General features: G+C 40.5%; 1 protein-coding gene across 9 annotated transcripts in view; it reads left to right on the top strand.

Annotated features, from left to right (window-relative positions):
- The window catches only part of LOC138753571 (neuronal PAS domain-containing protein 3), a 1,142,342-nt gene that overhangs the window by 413,789 nt on the left and 706,969 nt on the right, over window positions 1-21,584 (top strand). Inside the window, exon 1 of one of the 9 annotated variants that reach the window (XM_069916747.1) lies at window positions 9,295-9,642. The exons of the other annotated variants lie outside the window; for them this stretch is intronic. The gene's annotated coding sequence lies outside the window, so the exon portion shown is untranslated. Of the gene's footprint in view, window positions 1-9,294; window positions 9,643-21,584 lie in introns of those variants that run through there. 9 annotated transcript variants of the gene reach the window in all.

Consider the following 21,584-nt stretch of genomic DNA (forward strand, 5'->3'; position numbering starts at 1 on the left):
GCGATGACTGTGTAATCCAGGTTGATGAACACAAAGTCCAAGTCTCTGCCCACTGCATCCATCAACCACTGAAAAGTTTGCATCGCGTTCTTGAGACCAAAAGACTTGTGGAGGAATTCAAAAAGTCCGTAGGGGGTGATAATAATCGTCTTGCCAATGTCGTCCGAGTGGACTGGGAATTGGTGATAGCCATGTACCAAATCGTCTTTGGAGAACAATTTCGCAACGTGAAGGTGGCCGTGAAGTCTTGTATGTGTGGGACTGGGTAGCGGTCGGGTGTGGTGGAGTGATTAAGGAGGTGATAATCCCCACAGGGCCGCCAACCTCCCAAGGACTTTGGGACCATGTGTAGTGGGGACACCTACGGACTGTCGGACCTGTGGACTATACCCAACTCTTGCATCTGGGAAAATTCCTCTTTGCCAACTGCAGTTTGTCTGGAGCGGGGGCCCCTGGGTCAGTATGTAGTGTAGCACCTCGTGTTGTGGCATGGTAGAAGTGAATTGTGGTCTGAAGATAGCCAGGAATTCGTCAAGGATGCGGCTATACTTATCCTTAGGGGTCTTCACTGCGGCCACGCTTGGGTTGCGGGTGACAGTAGTTTCGAGTTGGATGGTCTGGGAAAGTCCGGGTGTGAACTAGGTGTTTGGCTTTCACGTCCACCATCAGGCTGTGCGCCCGAAGGAAATCAGCGCTGAGGAATGATATGCCCACAGCAGCTAGTGTGAAATTCCACCAGAACTTCTCATTGCTGAGCTGTATTTGCACATTGCACGTGCCGAAGGTTTTGATGGTGGTGTTATTCGCCACCCAGAGTCTGGGCCTCATGGTCGCATTCGTGTCTCCAGTGCAGTTGGCGGAATGACACTGAGTTCGGCACCTGTGTCGATCAGGGGCCGTTGGCCACTAACTTTATTGGTGACATGCAAAAGGCTATTGATGTGGCCAGCCATCATGGCCATTAGCGGTGACTGGCCTGGCCGTTTTCCAGAAACGAGCAGGGTTGCCTGTATTTACATCCCAGCGCTGGCGATAAGAGTACCAGGCCATGTTTGGTGCCTCCGCCAGCTTGCTGGAGCACAGTTGTGCCCGGTTGGGGTTTGGGCATGACACCTGGTTCATGATGGACTCGTTTTCGCATTTTGTGCACCACAGGACATCTGCCCTGGCCATGACCTTGCATGGTTCCGAGAAATCCTCAAATGCTTACAGGAGATGTATGTCATCTGGCATTTGCTCCAGGAAAGCCTGCTCAAACATGAGGCACGGCTTATGGCCCTCTGCTAGTGTGAGCATTTTGTCCATGAGGGCAGATGATGCCCTGTCTCCTCGGCCGTTTAGGTGTATGAGCGAGGTGGCACGCTGGTGCCTGGACAGGCCAAAGGTACTTTAGAGAAGCTTCTTGAGAGCTGGGTATTTACCTTCTGCCGTGGGGTCATGTATCAGGTCGTCTACTCTGGCTATGGTCTCTTGGTCGAGGACACTGATGACGTGGTAGAACATTGTTGAGTTGGATGTGATCTGCTGGAGGTGGAATTGTGCTTCCGCTTCTAAGTGTGTGGACGAAACATCCAGAAGAGTGCTAGTTTCATAGCCACTGTGTTAACTGCTGCAGTGTCCGTGGTGCAGAATCCAGAATTGTCTTGGCTCGTCGATTATAGTGGTGGCTACTAGGAGGAAATGAGAACAGAACTGTGTGCTGAAATCAGTTTAGTTTCCAATGGTTTCTTTTAAAAAGCCCGCATTGCGCCTTATAAGGCGGCTGTCAAGTCCCACCTCTGAGCTGGCGGTGACATGACGACGTGGTCGAGTGCGCATGTGCAGCCCCTATGCCCACGAGGGAAGCAAAACCTGGTGGCGCCATCTTGACGCAGCTGCTCCGCTGCCTCGACCATGACAAACACAGAGTCGATTCGCCTGCGTCACGATGTGTGCCGCCACAATCTCTCCTTTCTTTTAATTTCCAAGCTTATGATTTCTCCGCAATTGCAGATTGTTACTTAACATTTGGTAATAAACAAGTTTATGTGTTATGTTTAAAATATGATTTTCTAGATGCAAATAGTATAATAGACAGTTTAATGATTTCAAATTTTCTGTTGAAGAAAAAAATTAAATCTGAACTGATTTCAAACTTTGCTCAAATGGTGGCATATGTATTTCAATATGAACAATTATGCGACCTTGCAAAGTTGATAGACATTGGGGGAACCTTTCTTGCATCTAGTTCGGACTTTGAGCGAGGTTTCAGCCTAATGAATCAACTTAAAAACAAGCTGAGAAACCGTTTAGGTGAATGTCATTTGAATATCCTAATGAAAATCAAAAGCTATCAATCAGAAGGAAGTTCTATTAATCTCGATGGAGTTTACAAAGAATGGCTATGTACCAAAGACAGGGGGGAGAGAAAATAACTGAGTGACTTAAATATGTTTGTTATTCTGTGCAATTCTGTGACAAAAGTATCTTGAAAGAATTTCATGTTTACCTTTCCACAAGCATTAAGTGTGTCCATACTTTTGTTACAGGAAAAAAATTTGCACAACGTAAAGATTTCTGCACACAGTAGGCCTTTTCACACCACCGTGTAAAATGGGGATTCCTGGGTAATTTCCCGGGCCACCCTCTCCCTGCAGTCTGACTCAGCAAATGGCCAAGTCGTGATGTCAGCGCTTGCGTGCTTCGTTACCAATCAAGGAAGAAGTATATAGGAGAGGTGTTTGTGTAATAGGATTGTGGATTGAATTTCTCAATTAATTTAAGCATATAACATCAGTTTTATTGATTTTTGGAAAAGCCTCATTTGCCATTATTGTGCAATCTGACTTTTGCTGGGACTTCTGTGAGTGTGTAATGCGTCACTCACTACGTCATTGCTGGGGGCAGTACCTCCCCTAAATTGCCAGGGAGAGCAAATTACAGGGAATTTGGACCGTGATGTGAAAGGCGCGGGAGATCCTGTCTTTCTGGGAATTTCACCCATGCCAAGTTGGGACATTGCTTGTCCACTGTGTGAAAAGGCCTACTGACTACTAAAAATTAAAGGGAACATTGCTACAATGCCATACACTTTGAAGGGTGAGAGGAAACCGGAGCACAAAGAGGAATCTCACATAGACCTAGTGCGAAGGTACAAACTCCTTACAGATAGCACTGGATTTGAACCTGGGTCCCCAGCACTGAAATATCATTGAGCTGACTGCTATGCAAACCATGCCACCCAAAGAGGAAGTATTAGCAGTCATTAGAGAAATAAAGGTGGATAAATATTTGGGGCCTGGCCAAATATACCTTTGGACAATGTGGGAAGCAAGGGGCCTGTGCAGAAAATTTTGTATCCTCTTAACTAATGGAGGAAGTTCTGTAAAATTGGCGAGTAGCTAATGATATGCCTTTATTTAAGAAGAGCTATGAGGACAAGTCAACAAACAATAAACAGATGAACCAAACATCACTGGTGGGTAAATTACTGAGGGTTTTGAGGGACAGAGAGAATCTATCTGGATTTGGAAAAGCAAGAAATGATTAGGGATATTCAACAAGGCTTTGTGTGCAACAAATTATAATTCAAGAATTTAATTGAGTGTTTTGAAGAGGTGACTAAGAAGATTCCAAGATGTAGATGTTATGTAGAGGGATTGATTTAACACACACACACACACACACACACACACACACACACACACACACACACACACACACACACACACACACACACACAGTGTGTGTATATACAGAAGATACAGAGAGAGAGTTAGTGTGAGAATAAGTAAGAAGTTATGCATGCTGAGAATTTAGATTAAAGGAGGATGAACAGAGCAAATGACACGACCTTGGGGAGTGTTGAAGAACCAAGAGACCTAGAAATACAAGTACATGGCTCCCTGAAGGCAACAAAACAGGTAGACAAGGTGGTGAAGAAAATATGACATGCTTGCTTTCTTTGAGTAAGAATTGGGACAGCATGTTACAACTATACCAGGAATTGGTGAGACTGCATCTGCAATGCTGCATGCAGTTCTTCTCACCATTCTGTTGGGAAGGATGTGATTGAGTGAGTGAAGATGCAGAAAGGATTCATAAGCATGTTGTCATTGTAGTGATAGAGTGCTAGTGATACCCTGGCCACTAGAGGGGGTCAGAGACTAGTTTGTGGCAGCTCAGGGATTCAAGATGGAACCCTCCACATGGTAATGAATGAGTTCTATAGCTAATAAAATATAGTTATTTTAAAAGAACCCAAGTTCCTTTATTACAATAAAATAAACATCACATGTTACCAGGAGTGGAAGAAACACCAGGAGTGTGCAGAGTGTGTATTAGTTGTAATCAGCAGAAATATGGATAGTGTAAAGATTCCTGAAGCTGTAAATTGGACTGGTAATTTTGACCACAAGTGGAGGTTGTTGAAACAAAGATTCATGGTGTACCTTCAAGCCACTGGACTCAATAGCAAACCTGATGCATGGAAAATTACATTTCTATTTACTGTGGAGGAACTACAAGAACTAGAGGTTTTTAATACATTTTTTTTTTGCTGATGCAGAAGACCAGGGCATGTTTGACAAGGTTATTGAGATGTTTGATGAACACTGTTCATCAAAGTAAAATGAAATATTCAAGAGGCACGTGTTTCACTTGTGCATGTAGCTGCAGGAAGAGATATTTTTTAACAGATTTAAAACTAAAAGCAACAACATGCAATTTTGGATTGGTGCAAGATCAATGATCCATGATCAAATTGTGTTCAGGATTATTGACAAGAATGTGAGAGAGAGGTTGCTGTGAGAGACAGAGCTTACCCTAGCTGTAGCTGTGAAGATATGCCATGCCAGTGAAATAGCTCTGCAGCACACGAGAAAGTTTGGTGAGAGTGCAAAAAAAAGCCAGTGAAAATGAAAGCATAGCCAAGCCACAGTGTCTGGACACACACATTAAAAAAAATGAGATATAGCAAACAGTAAATACTAGAGCGCCACGGATGCCTCCCCCAAAGTTCCTCAACATGGTTATCCAACTGCACGAAAACCAACAAGGTCGGGTCAGATACAGCAATGAGCTCTCTGAACCCTTCTCCATTAACAATGGCGTGAAGCAAGGCTGCGTTCTTACACCAACCCTCTTTTCAATCTTCTTCAGCATGATGCTGAAACAAGCCATGAAAGACCTCAACAATGAAGACGCTGTTTACATCCAGTTCCGCACGGATGGCAGTCTCTTCAATCTGAGGTGTCTGCAAGCTCACACTAAGACACAAGAGCAACTTGTCCGTGAACTACTCTTTGCAGATGATGCCACTTTAGTTGCCCATTCAGAGCCAGCTCTTCAGCGCTTGACGTCCTGTTTTGCGGAAACTGCCAAAATGTTTGGCCTGGAAGTCAGCCTGAAGAAAACTGAGGTCCTCCATCAGCCAGCTCCCCACCATGACTACCAGCCCCCCCCCCCACATCTCCATCGGGCACACAAAACTCAAAACGGTCAACCAGTTTACCTATCTCGGCTCCACCATTTCATCAGATGCAAGGATTGACAACGAGATAGATAACAGACTCGCCAAGGCAAATAGCACCTTTGGAAGATTACACAAAAGAGTCTAAAAAACAACCAACTGAAAAACCTCACAAAGATTAGCGTATACAGAGCCGTTATCATACCTACACTCCTGTTCGGCTCCGAATCATGGGTCCTTTACCGGCATCACCTATGGCTCCTAGAACACTTCCACCAGCGTTGTCTCCACTCCATCCTCAACATTCATTGGAGCGACTTCATCTCCAACATCGAAGTACTCGAGAAGGCAGAGGCCGACAGCATCGAATCCACGCTGCTGAAGATCCAACTGCGCTGGGTAGGTCACGTCTCCAGAATGGAGGACCATCGCCTTCCCAAGATCGTGTTATATGGCGAGCTCTCCACTGGCCACCGAGACAGAGGTGCAAGGACTGCCTAAAGAAATCTCTTGGTGCCTGCCGCATTGACCACTGCCAGTGGGCTGATATTGCCTCAAACCGTACATCTTGGTGCCTCACATTTCGGCGGGCAGCAACCTCCTTTGAAGAAGACCGCAGAGCCCACCTCACTGACAAAAGACAAAGGAGGAAAAACCCAACACCCAACCCCAACCAACCAATTTTCCCTTGCAACCGCTGCAACCGTGTCTGGCTGTCCCGCATCGGACTTGTCAGCCACAAACGAGCCTGCTGCTGATGTGGACACTACCCCTCCATAAATCTTCATCCGCGAAGCCAAGCCAAAGAAAAAAGAAAAAGATGGAGACACATTCAATTGTAAATGATGTGGCACTCAACATGCACCAATGCCCAGCCTATGGAAAAGTTTGTAATAAATGCAAAGGGCAGAATTATTATGCAATGCAATGCTATTCCAAAGGGAAGCAAATCAGAAGTGAAAGCATGCTCACTGTACACACGATAGAAGAAACTGCTCTCAGTGAATCACTTTTCATTGGCATGGTAGTGCAGGAAGACTCTAAACCAACAGACACTAAACAGCTAAGTGTGAATTGAGTTTAGCAGGATACGTGGATTGTGTCATTGCAAACAAATGGAGAAAATATTTCTTTCAAGTTGGCACAGAGGCAAAGGTCAATTTGATCTGTGAGCACGACATCAAGGCAATGAAGATAAAGCCATAGAAAGCTACAACTATTCCTTCATTTTCACTGGCTTTTGCTCTCTCACTGAACTTTTTTGCATGCTGTAGAGCTAATTCACTGCCATGGCATATTTTCACAGCTCCAGCTAAGGTAAGCTCTGTCTCTCGCAGCAACTTCTCTCTCACTTTCTTGTCAACAATCCCAAACACAGCCAGAGAAGTATAGCATATTGTAATGCCGGTCCTTCAAAGCTCTCCTATAAATTCACATGGACATGAATCTTTGCTGGGTGACAAAGCATGTGAAAACTTAAGCCTAGTCAAGAGGGTGTACACACCAGGGAAACCTATTGTGGTAGCTGATGCACTATCCAGGGCAATGACGCAGAGTGAAGCACACAATGAGAGTTCCACACACAGATAGATGTGAATCTCCACGTGAAACTGATCACTGAATCTCTTTTCATATCTGACATGAAATTCAAGCAGATCACAGCTGAAACAGAAAAGGTCACAACTCTACAGTAGGTCACAACTCTACAGAAGGTCATCAAGAATCTGAATGAAGGATGGCCTAGAAGGGAATGTCAGCCATTCTGCAACATCAGAGCTGAGCTGAGTATTGTCAATGGACTAAAGCCCATTTACTTAAACAGAGCAGAATTATCATTCCTCAATCACTGTGACAAGAGATGCTGAAAATGGTGCATGAGGGGCACCTTGGAATGGAAAAATGCAAGAGGAGGGAAAGAAAACTGCTGTTTATTGGCTAGGGATAAATACTGACATTGACAGAATGGTTTCCAGCTGTGAGACCTGTTTGAAATATCATGCAAAGCAGACAAATGGATCTATGTTAATAACTGACTTACCAGCGGAACCATGGCAGAAAGTTGGGATTGATTTGTTCCACATGGATGGAAATAATTACTTGCTTGTTATTGACTATCAATCAAAATATCCATAGATTGCACTGCTTCGTAACATGTCTTGCTGCTTGTGTGATCAAATATATGAAATTGATCTTTACAAGACATAGAATTGCTCAAATTGTCTACAGTGAGAATTTCAGAACTTTGCAGAAGAGTATGATTTTTGACATGTTCCTTGACGTCTCCTGAATCTACAGTCAAATGGTAAAGCAGAGAAAGGAGTGCACATAGTTAAACAGTTGCTCAAGAAAGCTTGAGACAGTGGCTGTGAACCATACCTAGTTTTATTGAGTTACAGAGCTTTGCCACTTGAACATGCCATGTCTCCCACTAAGGTTCTGATGGGATGTAGACTACACACTACCCTTGGGTACTCTGCAGACTCAAATAAGCACTGAGATGTCAAGTGGAAGCAAAAGCATCTACATTGGAGAGAAAAAGCAAATGATGACAAGTCAGCAAGAAGCTTAGGGCTACTGACACAACATGACACAGTGAGATTCTAACACGGGACAAAAAGGCTACTGTTCTGAAGAAAGTAAATCAAAGATCCTACATTGCCAGAACAGAGGATGGTCAAATACTGAGGAGGAATTGAAAGAGCCTGCTGAAAATGCAAGAAACACTGCAGGAACAGACAAATGCATAAGATCCAGCCTGCACAGCAACAGAGGAAACACCATTAGTACTAGACAGTAGTAGACGACACAAGCACCTGTGTTAAGAAGATCCACATGCCATATCAAAGCACCTGACAGAATGAATCTCAAAAAGAAAAGAACTGAACACTTAAAAAGGTTGTACTGCTGATGCTGTGTTTACATTTGTGTTGAACTTTAAATTGAAATTAATACTGTATTAGAGTATCATGTTCTTCGATTAAACATCTCAAGGAAAGGGGATGTAGTGACACTCCTGATCACTAGAGGGGGCTGGAAACTCATTTGTAGCAGCTTTTGGATTCAAGATGGATACCTCCACATGGTCATGAATGAGTTCTGTAGCTAATAAAGTATAGTTGTTTTAAAAGAACCCAAGTTTCTTTATTACAATAAAAGGAACATAACAGCCAGTACTGGTTATATGGAGAGACTGGATAGGCTGGAATTGTTTTCCCTGGAGGCATGAGGGGTATAGATAAGTTGGATAGCCCCTTCCTTTTCTCCTGTGAAGGGGAATCTAAGAGTAGAGGGCATAGGTTAAGATGAGAGGGGAAAGATTTAAAGAGAGCCTGAGCATACACAAAGGGTAATGGATACATGGAATTACTTACCAAGAGGAAGTGGTAGAAATGGATTTAATTGCAATTTTAACAAAAGTAGATCAATGGATACAAAAAATTTAGAGGTATATGAGCCATATGGCAATAGTTCAAGAATGTGCCTTGGTGCATTATAGTAAGTTGGGTTGAAGGGCTTGTTTCCTTGCTGTATTATTTTGGCTCCAGATGTGTGGCAAATTGGAGAGATGCCGTTGAGAATTTTGTCACTACTATCAAAGGTCAAATATTCTGAAATATGATGAAATGCAACTATTTAATAATAAATATAACACATGATAAAAAAGGGTGCAGTATATTCATAATCTTGTTGCAATAATGTTATGTCTTACTGATGCAATTAAATGCTTTTATCTAGTGACAGCATTTAGTACTGAAAGTATGCCAAAGCCAAAAGGCTATGAGGCAATCTGTTATAGAGTCGTAAATATCCCAGTGCTCATTTGTCTTGATTAAGGTTCACACCATCCACTGATTAAAAGAGATCTTCAAGGTGCTATAACACTGAATATGATTAACATTCAAAAGCATCACTGAAAATGTAACTTTACTGGTCATCTCTGAAGATCAATTGATATACCCTCGAAATATGGACTTTTCCTCTCCAGATGTGAGTCAGTGTTGATGGGCTATTAATTCCATTAGAAAATTCAAGTTCTGCCAATGCCACAATTTCTACTTATAAAACTGCAGCTGACGCAACAAAGCCAGTGGTAGCCAAGTGGCTCATTTTGCATTTAGTCGGATGGATCTGAAACTTTTCACTTGGCAGAGCTTAATGTGGAGATGCCTGAAGATGGAATTCACTCTTGTTTGGTATGTATATTGTTTATGTTCAACTAGCTTCCCTCCAAAAAAATCATGAAAATGGCCAACAATGGGTTAGAAATAATGTAATTTCACATTCACATTTAGATTGACCATGGTTGTGTTTTGATTTCATACCTGAGCAGATCAATATCTTTCATAGACCAAAGCTAACTCATTTCAGTAATGCAGAAAACAGTTTGACACATAGGTTTCCACAGGCAGTCATAAAGAAGAGGAAGTGATCAGTGAACGAGTGAGGGCCAGTTATCTGACTCCTTTGTGTGCTGATTATTGCCAAGATGTGCGTAGTCTGGCACAGGATAATCCTACTCAATTAAATTAGGAGGTCATCAGATTTTCTGATAATTGTCAAGTTGCATCTGCTGCATCCATGGCTAAGCAGTTCAAGTCAAGATTGCATCTGGTTCGACAGCCCAACCCTATATAAAATTGGAAGTATCAGTATTTTTAAGTGACTTCCCTTCTTGGATATATTATTATTTAGAAGGAACATTGTTTGATATGATTTGGACAATAAATCCCAAAGTGTACCTTGTGCTTGTGCCTTGAGCAAAGGGCTTATCGAGTCTTGAATAATTTTCTAACCTATTGATATTAATACAATGAAAACGTGACATCTTCCTCAAAGTATTAAGTGATCATAATCCATTTCCTGCCAATCATAGCAAAATTCAGTGATGACAAGCTCTCTGGGATAATTATTTTTCAATAACTGGTGTAATGTAACTGGACTTCAGACATTATGTTCAATAATCATTATGTAATATAATGTCTTACCACCTACAGGTCCTTATCAAGGTAGTGGTCATTTGGATAAGTATTACAATATTAATCCAGAGAAATACCAATGAATTGTGCTAGTTATTTTAGATACAGAATGGAGGTGAAATCATTTGGAACGCTTTTCTCTTTGAGAGGAGCACGGTGAACAGCAAAGACTTATTATAACAAGCATCAACACCAAGCACTTGTATTATCAATATTATCATCAGTTGTCCAAGTGAAACAAAAATTTCAATTATTATTGCCATTTTAATTAATAGTCAAACAATAAACAATTGGTTGAAATAAATGTATTTTATTAGTAATTTTTAATGAATAAAGTCACCTCTGTGACATCTCATTTATAGGAGAGCTTTGAAGGACTGGCATTACAATATGCTACACTTCTCTGGCTGTGGGCAGTCTGCTGGTTAGGCTCCGAGGTTTCTCTGGAAGAATCTTCATTTGTCCAAGGCGTATAGACTAATTTAAGATGGCTACATTCTGCCATATTTTCCCTCTGATTGTTCTACTTCGGCAGTTATTACCAGATGCAGTGTAGACTTCATTTGTGTTTCCTCTTCTTTCTTAGTGCCAGTGTCTGAAGAAATGTTGAGTGGTATCAGGTGTAAGAGCACAGTGACCTTCCTATATTTCATATTTTCTTGTGACAGACAGGGATCCCGTTTAGCCTACTGAACTTATACTGAACATCACAGCAATTCCATTCATCTCTTTCCCGACGTTTCCCCTACACCTTATGCTCCCTCTCATTCTCATGAATTCCCCACAATTCTATCACCCCCTGACCAACACCACAGGTAATTTACAGTAGAAAATTTATTTACATGTCATCATACTTTGGGATAAGGTAGGAATTAGAAACACCTGCAAGGTAACTCATGAAATCGTAGGGAGAATATGTAGATTTAACACAAATAGCATCAGAAATGTGAATTGAACTAGGCTCACAGGAGCTGTGAGACAGCAGCTTTACTTAAATCAGAATCAGAATTTATTGTCATTAACAAGTCATGAAATGCGTTGATTTGCAGCAGTGCAAAAATGTATGTAAACCACCTTACAAAAATAAATGAATATAGTGCAAGAGAAGTCAAGGTAAGGCAGTGTCTTTGGTTCATTGATCATTCAGGAATCTGATGGCAGCAGAGAAGACATTCTCCTTGTGTCGCTGAATGCATGTCTTCAGGCTCCTGTACTTTTTTCCCAATGGTAGCAGAGTGAAGAGGGCATGGCCTGCGTCATGGGGGTCCTTGAGGATTGAGGCTGCTTTCTTAGCACCCCGTCTCTTGTAGATGTCCTTGATGGAGTAAAGTCTGGAGCCTGTGATGTTGCAGGCCGAGTTAACAACCCTCTGGAATTTTTTCTTGTCCTCATCATTGGCACCTCCATACCAGACTAGAGTCACTCTTGAGAGTCTTCGGTGACATACTGAATCGCCTCAAACACCTTATAACGTATAGCCACTGGCATGCCTTCTTCATGATTGCATTGACGTGGAGGCTCCAAGACAGATTCTCAGAGATGTTGACACCCAGGAATTTGAAGTCTTTGACCCTCATTGAGGACTGGCTCGTGTTCTCCTGATTTCCTCCTGAAGTTCACAATCATTTCCTTGGTCTTGCTATTGCTGAGTGCAAGTTTGATGGTGTGACATCACTCATTGATCTGATCTAACTCCCTCCTGTCCACTTCCTCATTGGTGTTTGTGATTCTGCCGGCAACCATGGTGTTATTGACAAATTTGGAGATAGCATTGGAATTGTGCCTGGCCACACAGTCATGGGTGTACAGTGAGTAGGTAGTGGGCTAAGCACACCTCCTGTGAGAAGGAGATGTTGTTTCCAGTTCATACTGAGTGTGGTCTTCAAGGATCCAGTTGCAGAGGGGGGTGCAGAGGACCAGGGTTTGTAGCTTCTTGACCAGCACTGAGGGGAATAGTGGTGTTGAAGGCTGTGTTGTAATTGATGAAGAGCAGCCATATGTATGAGTTGTTGTTTTCGAGGTGATCCAGACCTAAGTGGAGCTCCAGTGATATTGTGTCTGCTATGGAATGGTTGTGTTGATAGGAAAATTACAGTGGGTCCAGACCTTTGCTTAGGAATGTGTTAATTCTGTCCACAATCAACCTTTCAAAGCATTTCCTTGCAGTAGATGTTAGTGCTACTGGGGGTAAGTCATTGAGGCAGGTCACCCTGCTCTCCTTGGGCACCGGGATGATTGATGCCCTTTTGAAGCAGGTGGGATCCTCTGACTGCCACAGTGAGAGGTTGAAAATGTCCATGCTATCAGGACATGTGCTGACTCCAGCTAGTTGGTGGCACAGATTTTCATTACCCTGTCAGGTATGCTGTCAGGGCCTGACACCTTTCAAAGGTTCATCCTCTTGAATGATATTCTGACTTTGGCTTCAGAGACAGATATCACAGGGTCCTCAGCCTTTGTAGGGATTCTGGAATGCACTGTTGTGTTTTCCTACTCAAAGCGAACATAGAGGGTGTTCAGCTCATTAGGTATGAAGCATCACAGCCATCTAAGATGATTATCCTCACTTTGTAGGCTTTAATGTACTTCCTGCTGTAGCCGGCTTGTATCTATCTCTGGCTCCTGCTTCCTCCTTAATTGCCACTTTGTTACAGAGATATCCTTCCACAGGTTGTATCTGGACTTTTTGTAGAGATCTGAATGCATGGTCTTAAATGCCCTTGATCTCGCCCTCAGCAGGTTGTGAATAGGAACACAGGAACATAGGAAGTAGGAACAGGAGTAGGCCAAAAATGGCCCATCGAGCCTGCTCCGCCATTCAATACGATCATGGCTGATCTAATTTATGACCTAACATCCACCTACCTGCCTTCTCCCCATATCCCCTAATTCCTCTATCATGTAAAAATTTATCGAACCGAATTTTAAATATGTCTAATGAAGCAGCCTCAAGCACTTCCCTGGATAGACAATTCCAAATATTCACTACTCTCTGGGAAAAACTATTTTTCCTCATCTCTGTCCTAAATCTACTCCCCCGAATCTTGAGGCTGTGTCCTCTCGTTTTAGTTTCCCCGGCCAGCTCAAAAAACCTTCTTACATCTATCCTATCCATACCCTTCATAATCCTATATGTTTCGATAAAATCTCCTCTCATTCTTCTGAACTTGAGCGAATACAACCCTAGACGATTTGATCTTTCATCATAAGTCAACCCCTTCATCCCAGGGATCAACCTAGTAAACCTCATCTGGACTGTCTCCAAAGCCAATATATCCTTCCTCAAATCCTCTGATTCATCCAAGGCTTCTGGTTGGGGAATTCTGGATATGTGCATGTGGGCACACACTTGTCCACGCAAGTCTTGATTAAGTTGTTGACACATGTTGCATATTCATTCAAGTCTGAGTCCTTGAATATGGTTCAGTTCGCCGATTCAAAGCAGATGCTTGTCCACCTACCTTGACCATACTATCGCCATCTTCACTCCTGGAGCTCAGTCTCTGCTTCTATGCTGGGAGTAGAAATACAGCTAGGTGATCAGACTTGTTGAAGTGTGGTCATGGAATGGCTCGGTATAGTGTTGGTACTCTGTGGTTAGTAAGGGATTACTTAAAGTGGTATGTGAGTGGGGGAAAAAAATAGTTGAGCTCCAGATCCAAACCTGATAGCAGAGCGGCCTCATCACCCTCTCACATCTCGGTTCCGATATCTGTCTTCAGCAGACTGCAGCCCGTGTGTGATATTGCTCATTTTCTTACTTCTCACCATCCACCAGTTCCTCCTGGGATGGAGTGGTACTACAGGCCAGAGGAAGGTGTTCTTCTCATATTGATCTCCCACAATAACAAAATAAAGAGGTGCACAAATATTCTGCATGGATGGCTCCTTTTTGAGAATGTCGCAGTAAACATTGCTGCTGAGGTATATTCATCAGAAGAATTCGAAAGGGATGCTTTGATGAAGAGAACAAATGTTAGACATTCATTCTGAGCAGATTTAACTTTATAAATAGAAAATTATTACAAATACTGGCATTGTAAAATAAAAATGAAAAACATTGGAAGGACTCAGTCACCCAGACAGCATCTGTGGAACTCCTGTCTGAGTGGTGACATGGATACATTCCAGTTTGCCTATCCCAGCAGCAGGTTGACAGCAGATGCCATCTCACTGACTCTAAACAAAGCCCTGGAACACCTAGATAGTAAAGATGTATTCATCAGGATGTTCTTTATCGACTGCAGTTCGACATTTAACACCATCATCCCCTCAAAGCTGACCTGGGACTCAACAGTACACTGTTTAATTGGATCATGGATTTTCTCACCTCCAGACCACAATCAGTGAGGATTGGTAAAAACATCTCCACAATCTCCATCAGTACCAGAGTACCACAGGGCTGCGTTTTTAGCCCCCTGCTCTACTCACTTTACACCTACAAATTCGCTGATGATACCATGGTAGTGGGTTGTATAAAGAAAAGTGATGAAGCAGCAAATAGGATGGAGATTGAAAACTGAATGGTGTACCTTGCACTCAATGTTACCAAAACTAAGGAGCTGATTGTTGACTTCAGGAAGGGAAAACCAGAGATGTACAACCCAGTGATCATTGGGGAATCAGAGGTAGGGAGGGGGAACAAATTTAAGTTCTTGGGAGTGACTATCTCAGGGGATCTTTCCTGGACCCAACACACTAATGGTACTCTACTTTCTCAGGAGTTTGCAGAGGTTTGGAATGGTACCAGAACTCTGGTAAATTTCTACAGATGTATGGTAGAAAGTTTGCTGACCACCTGCATCATGGTCTGGTATGGGGACACCAATACCCATGACAGTAAAGCCCTACAAAATTTAGTGGACACAGCCCAGGACAACCCTCCCCACTATTGAGAACATCTACAAGGAACGCCATCGAAGAGCAGCAACAGTTATCAAGGATCCACACCACCCAGCACATGCTCTGTTCTCACTGCTGCCATCAGGAAAGAGGTATAGGTACCACAAGACTCGCACCACCAGGTTAAGAAACAGCTGCTACCCCTCCACCGTCAGACTCCTCAATAACAAACTCAATCAAGGACTCATTTAAGGACTTAATTGTGCATTTTATTGATTTTTTTAAAATTCTCTCTATTGGACAGTCAATTTATTTACATTTGTTATCTGTTTACAGTTCTTTATTTGTTTACATGTATGTGCTCTGTACAGTTTTTGTTTTGCACTACCAATAAGTGGTAATTCTGCCTCACCTGCAGAGAAAGAATCTCGGGGTTGTATGTGTACTTTCTCGGGGTGTACTTTGACAATAAATCTGAAATCTGAATGTGAGAGAGAAGTAGGCTTGATGTTTCAAGGCAATACATTTTTATCAGAACATGGAAGAGTTGGAAATCGAATATATTTTAAACTGTAGGAAAGGAGAGGTCCAGGAAGCAAAAAGAATATCATAAATATTATGGAGACCAAGAGAGACTGAATGTTATAAGTGGCAATGGTGCTGGCTGAGAAAGGGTAATGAGTTAATGTTATAGATCGATGACCTTGTATCTGAACTATAGATTAGAAATACATATGATGCAAGTTGGCTGGTTTTTTGAAGTTGTTAAATCCAACATTAGGCCCAGATATGATATAATATGCAATAATGTGTGATATGATGTGCTATTCTGTTGGGCTTTGTTGGAACAGTACAAGAGGCCCCAGGCTTTAAGGGTCTGCATAGCCCCTCTACCCATAAGGGGGATGCACCATGGTGAAAGCAGCAAGCACAAAAAAAATCTCCCCTTGTCTTGGTAGCTTCCACTATGCTAGCTCACACATCAGCCTGATAACAGCAGAAAAAAATAATCCACCATGTCCTGACTTTAGTGCCTGAATCTCTCTTATGTGAGCATGTATATTCATGATGTGGTAATTCTGTGTGTTATTGAAGTTAAAAATGTACTGTAAGTAAAGCCAGATTCAATAAGCAGTACTTTTGGGGGCTGTAAATCTTACCGTAACTTACTTTGAAGTTGTATTATTTTGGTATTGCTCTTTGCTCCCATGTTTCTTAGTCCTGGACTAAAAATGTCACTCATTTTGAATAGATGCTCACATATACCTCCCCACTCCCCAGCACATGATCCTTCCCCCTAACATCAATTTCCTATATAATGATTCAAAATCTTGATCACTGAGGCTTGTGGCACTGTTCCTTTCACCTGCAAAGACTGTCTCCAAGATTCTCATCCTAAAATACATAACTGAAATTTAGTTGCCATGGGGAGTGTGCCTTCAAGGCTTGGTGCACAGTTAAGCACATGTCTCTGCATGAAATTCCCAGAGAAACCATCAGGATTCACTGAAGTAATGAAATGACAGGCATAGCTGGGCCTCATGTCTGCAGAATTCAGAATCAGAATTTATCGTCATGAACATATCACAACATTTGTTGTTTTGCGGCAACATTACAGGTACAAATATTGTTATAAATTACATTTTTTTTAAATTGTGCAAAAGAGGATAAAATGAGTTGGTGTCTGTGGTTCATTGTCCATTCAGAAATCTGATGGCAGAAGGGAAGAAGGTGTTTCTGTACTGTTGGGTGATAATCTTCAGGCTCCTCTACTTCCTTCCTGATGGTAGCAGTGTGAAGAGGGGATTGTTTAGGTGGTGAGGGTCCTTGAGGATAGACGCTGCTTTCTTAACATGTCCTCAGTGGAGTGAAGACTGATGCCCATGATGACCTGTCTGCATTCTCTGTACTCTTTTCTTATCCTGTGCATTAGCAGCTCCATATCAGACCAGTCAGAATGCTCTTCATGGTACACCTGCAGAAATTTGCAATTCTTTGGTGACAAACCAAATCTCCTCAGACAATCCACTCTTATTTATTTTTTTTTACAATATTTTTATTTAGCATAATAATCCTTATACAAGGTATTAATATAGCAAAGCAATATGATAACCTATACATTAGCATATAATGAAATGAACAATACAACAAATTTTAAATTTCATTCCTAATGGTTAAATGTGATTGTTTGTTAAAATGATTATGCATATAGATCAGTTAAATAATATTATAACTAACCTCATTATACCTTAATATAGTATCTAAAAAAGAGATATCATCTAGGATCATGATAATTAAACCCCATAAATCCATTTATGTAAAAAAAAAACTCTAAAGCTAATACTAATCTAATCCCTCCCTCTAATCAAGGTTACAAGAAAAATACAGTTTGATCAAGTCAGGACCTCCAGAAGACAGACAGATCAGCACTAGAACATCCAAATCATCTAAAACTGTCAATTATGACAGTATTCTATAAATGGGCCACGTAACTTTTCAAACTGTAACTTTTTATCTTTAATATTATACCTAATTTCCTCTAAACGTAGATATGTCATTACATCATGTAGCTCTTGTCCATGAGTCGGTGAGAGTTCATCTTCCCATTTCATTAAAACTACCCATCTGGCTATCAACATGTTAAAAGCTAAAACTTTCTTTTGAGATGCCAATAAAAGTTTATCTGGTTTGCGTGAAAAAACAAACAAGACAGTTAAAGGGCATGGATGTAATTTAAGGATAAAAATAATTGACAAAGAATGAAAAATATTCTGCCAATATCTTCCTAATTTAGGACACTCCCAAAACATATGAATCAGTGAGGCTTCAAAAATTTTACTTTTCACAAAGTGGATCAACATCCTCATAGAAATGGGATAATTTGAGTTTAGGCATTGTACGTTGTATTCCACCTTAAATTATAATAAAGAGTGCCTTGCACAAAATGAAAATTTGTTGACCAAACCAATCTGATAAAGATATGTTAGCATCATACTCCCAATCATTTTTAATCTTAATCATTGTGGCTAGTCTTAAATCCAATAAATCAATATAAATACATGATATCAATTCACTGTGAACACATTATAGATCAAAAAGTATGTCAAAAATATCTCAGTGTGCGATTCAAGAAAAAATATTCTATGTAGACTGAACAAAATTCCTAATTTGCAAATATCTAAACAAATGTCGAGTAGAAAGCTTAAATTTTCAATTGTTGAAAAGTTATTTCAAATAAATAAATCTTTAAAAATTTTAATACAAAATCTGTACCATCCCTCAAAACCTTCATCTCATTCTGAAGCTGGGAATGAATAATTATCTATAATAGAACTAGCTAGAGAAAAATTATTATAACCAAAAACTTTTGGTTATAATCCACTCTTCTTTCAAGTAGCTGTTTCTACTTGATAAATGAAACCTAGACAAGTAAAGTTGGCATTTGTACTCACTCATATTGAAGTCTCAATGCAATAAAATAAAGTATTAATCAACTTAAAGTTAGTGCACAGCCTCCTATTTGGATAATTGGAATCATTTTGTCTTGATAGATTATTGCCATGCATCAGCCACTAACATTTAAAAAAATCCACTCAATTAGCAGTATCAACAAACATCTTCACATGGGAAATTCAACCTTCTAACATCTGTTGTTTTTATCTTACCCCAATGGCATTCAGCTCATTCTCCATCTCTTGAATATTCTTTAAAAGTAAACAATAAATGTTCTTAGGGAAAATCCTCAGCAAATGAAAGACAATTTAAAAAAAGCAACATTTACGGGCTCAGGAAAATATGTTGGGGATTACAGGTGGTAACTTTAAAGTAGATATAATGTAAGTGATAACAAGACAGGCATCTTCATTAAATTACTCATGCATATTTTCATTAATATATGTTTTTCTCAGTGTTGAGAAAATTGAATGCTTCATTGACCAACATAAAAATATATTACAAGTATAATTGCCTTAAAATAATACTACCAACGTTTGTTAATGGTATATAACTTGCATGAATCCATTCTGCCATACCAGACACAACTTGCATGAGGAGAAGCAGTCTAACTCTGGAAGTCTGATCTTATTCTTTAGGATAACCTGAACAGTTTTTCATTCAGTGTTGCGATGTGTAGGTGGCAAAGCCACAGTGATCATTATCCTTGAGAAACGAGTATCAAGCTGCTTTCCTGAGTTGTTGCATTACTTTTAATGATATTGTTGTGGGTTGGGAGTTTCAAGATCCTGCTTTCTTTTATCTTTTTCTGCTTTTCTTTCTATATAATTTTCTTTGGGGTCTTTTTTTGGGTGTGTGGGGGTTGGGGTATAACCATCATGGAGTAAATACTGGATTCTTTTATACTTGATTGTTTTTAATTTTGTTGGTTGCTTTGTCTGATATTTGAAAAGAGATTAAGTTGGAAGTGTTGGAAAGCCATTGTAAAGAATCATTGCAACAAAACTTTGAATGCAATATGACGTGCCAATGGAAAAACTTATAGACATTTAAACATTGCTGATTGTTTAATGAAAATCAACAAATTTGATTTGTTGATTTCCAATTTGAAATGCAAAGGAACTGAAATAAATGGAGAAAGTGGACACCCAAAATCATGTCATCTAGGCTGATAGAATACTGTCTGTATAAGGAGGAACAAAAGCTAAAAATCAAAAATATTAAGCTGTGGTGTATTCCAAGAGACTGGATCCTCAGAGAACTGGACAACATTCTTTCAACTCATCTTCTCTGAGTTATTGCTCAAATAATTAACTGCCTAGAAATTAAATTTCATCTTTCTTTGTATGCTAAGGTATCCATGCCATGTTAACATAAAACAGTCTCATTCATACAGAATTTCATTCAAAAGTACATCCATCATAGTACAATTTTGTTGAAGTTTCTAAACTGTCATTGGTAAATGTTCCTGGAAAACTAAAGGTGTGATAATAATGTGCATTATTATGAATATGCAAACTGGTCAGTAAATTCAGAGCATTAGGGGTTAGGCATCAATTTCCAGCAGGTTCATTGGGAATTGATTCTACGATATGCATTGCACGATTTGCACCTATTGTGTGAATATTGCAAATCTTTTTTTTTGTAATTCTTTATTTATCGCACTATGAACCAAATCAATCAATATATTTACAGATGCATCTCTTTAACTATTCACAGTGACATTTTCTCTTTTTCCCCATCCCTCCCTTCCCCCTTCCCACCCCCTCCAAAAACAGTAAATATTGCACATATAAAATACAATAAAACAATATCTTTATACAAAAGGAATACAAACAAAAATGACGTATCATCTACTTATACACATTAAATCTGATCGTGTTTACCTTCTTATCATTTTAGGTGGTGGTGGTCCGAGGCCTCCTCTTTCTGTTATGTTCCATATATGGTTCCCAGGTTTTTTCAAACATTGTAACTTTGTCTTTTAAATTATATGGGATTTTTTTTTCCCAGTGGGATACACTTAAACTTGGTTATATATTCCATTAATGTTTATAGTCATATAGTCCAATGTGGCTATCTTATATCTTTATTTTCACTTCTTTTCCACCTCTTCACCCCCTCCATCCCCTTTTTTCCATTATTGTTTTTTGTTTTCCTTTTTAATCTCAATATATGACAATGCACATAAGACATGAAATACCCCAACAATCCCCACAAGCAATAACCCTTTAACCCCAAATGAACCTCCCCTCCTTGGATTCCCCCTTGTCCCTTGACGGCAACCACAACTCCCCTTTCCATTCAGTTTGTGAACTTACTCGCAAGTGTCAATCGATTTCGCAGTGACCATTATACCCCCCGACAGCTCCCCCAGAGAACACTATTTTCCTATACATACAAGCTCTCTCTTTTTTTTACCCTTCTCTTATCCATCTTTAAATCTTTATATATACATTATCTTTACTTCCTTCTTGTCACTCCTCCTCCTCTCTTCTGTCCTGCAAATGTTCAGCAAATTCTTGGGGTCTCTTTGGGTCCGAGAACAGTCTATTCCGTTCCTCAGGAATAAATACTTTGAGTACTGCTGGATGTCTTAATATAAAGTTATAACCTTTCTTCTATAAGATTGTTTTCGCCATGTTGAATTTCTTCCTCTTCTTTAAAAGTTCGAAGCTTATGTCTGGGTAAAAAAATATTTTTTTGTCCCTTATATTCCAACAGCTTATTGTCTTCTCTAACCTTCTTTCTAGCCTGCTCCAGTATGTTTTCTCTTGTCGTATATCTTACAAGTTTTACCAATATGGATCTCGGTTTTTGAAGTGGTGCTGGTTTTGGTACTAGTGCTCTATGCGCCCTTTCAC

Source organism: Narcine bancroftii, chromosome 2 (assembly GCF_036971445.1).
Source record: "Narcine bancroftii isolate sNarBan1 chromosome 2, sNarBan1.hap1, whole genome shotgun sequence".
Classification (NCBI taxonomy): domain Eukaryota; kingdom Metazoa; phylum Chordata; class Chondrichthyes; order Torpediniformes; family Narcinidae; genus Narcine; species Narcine bancroftii.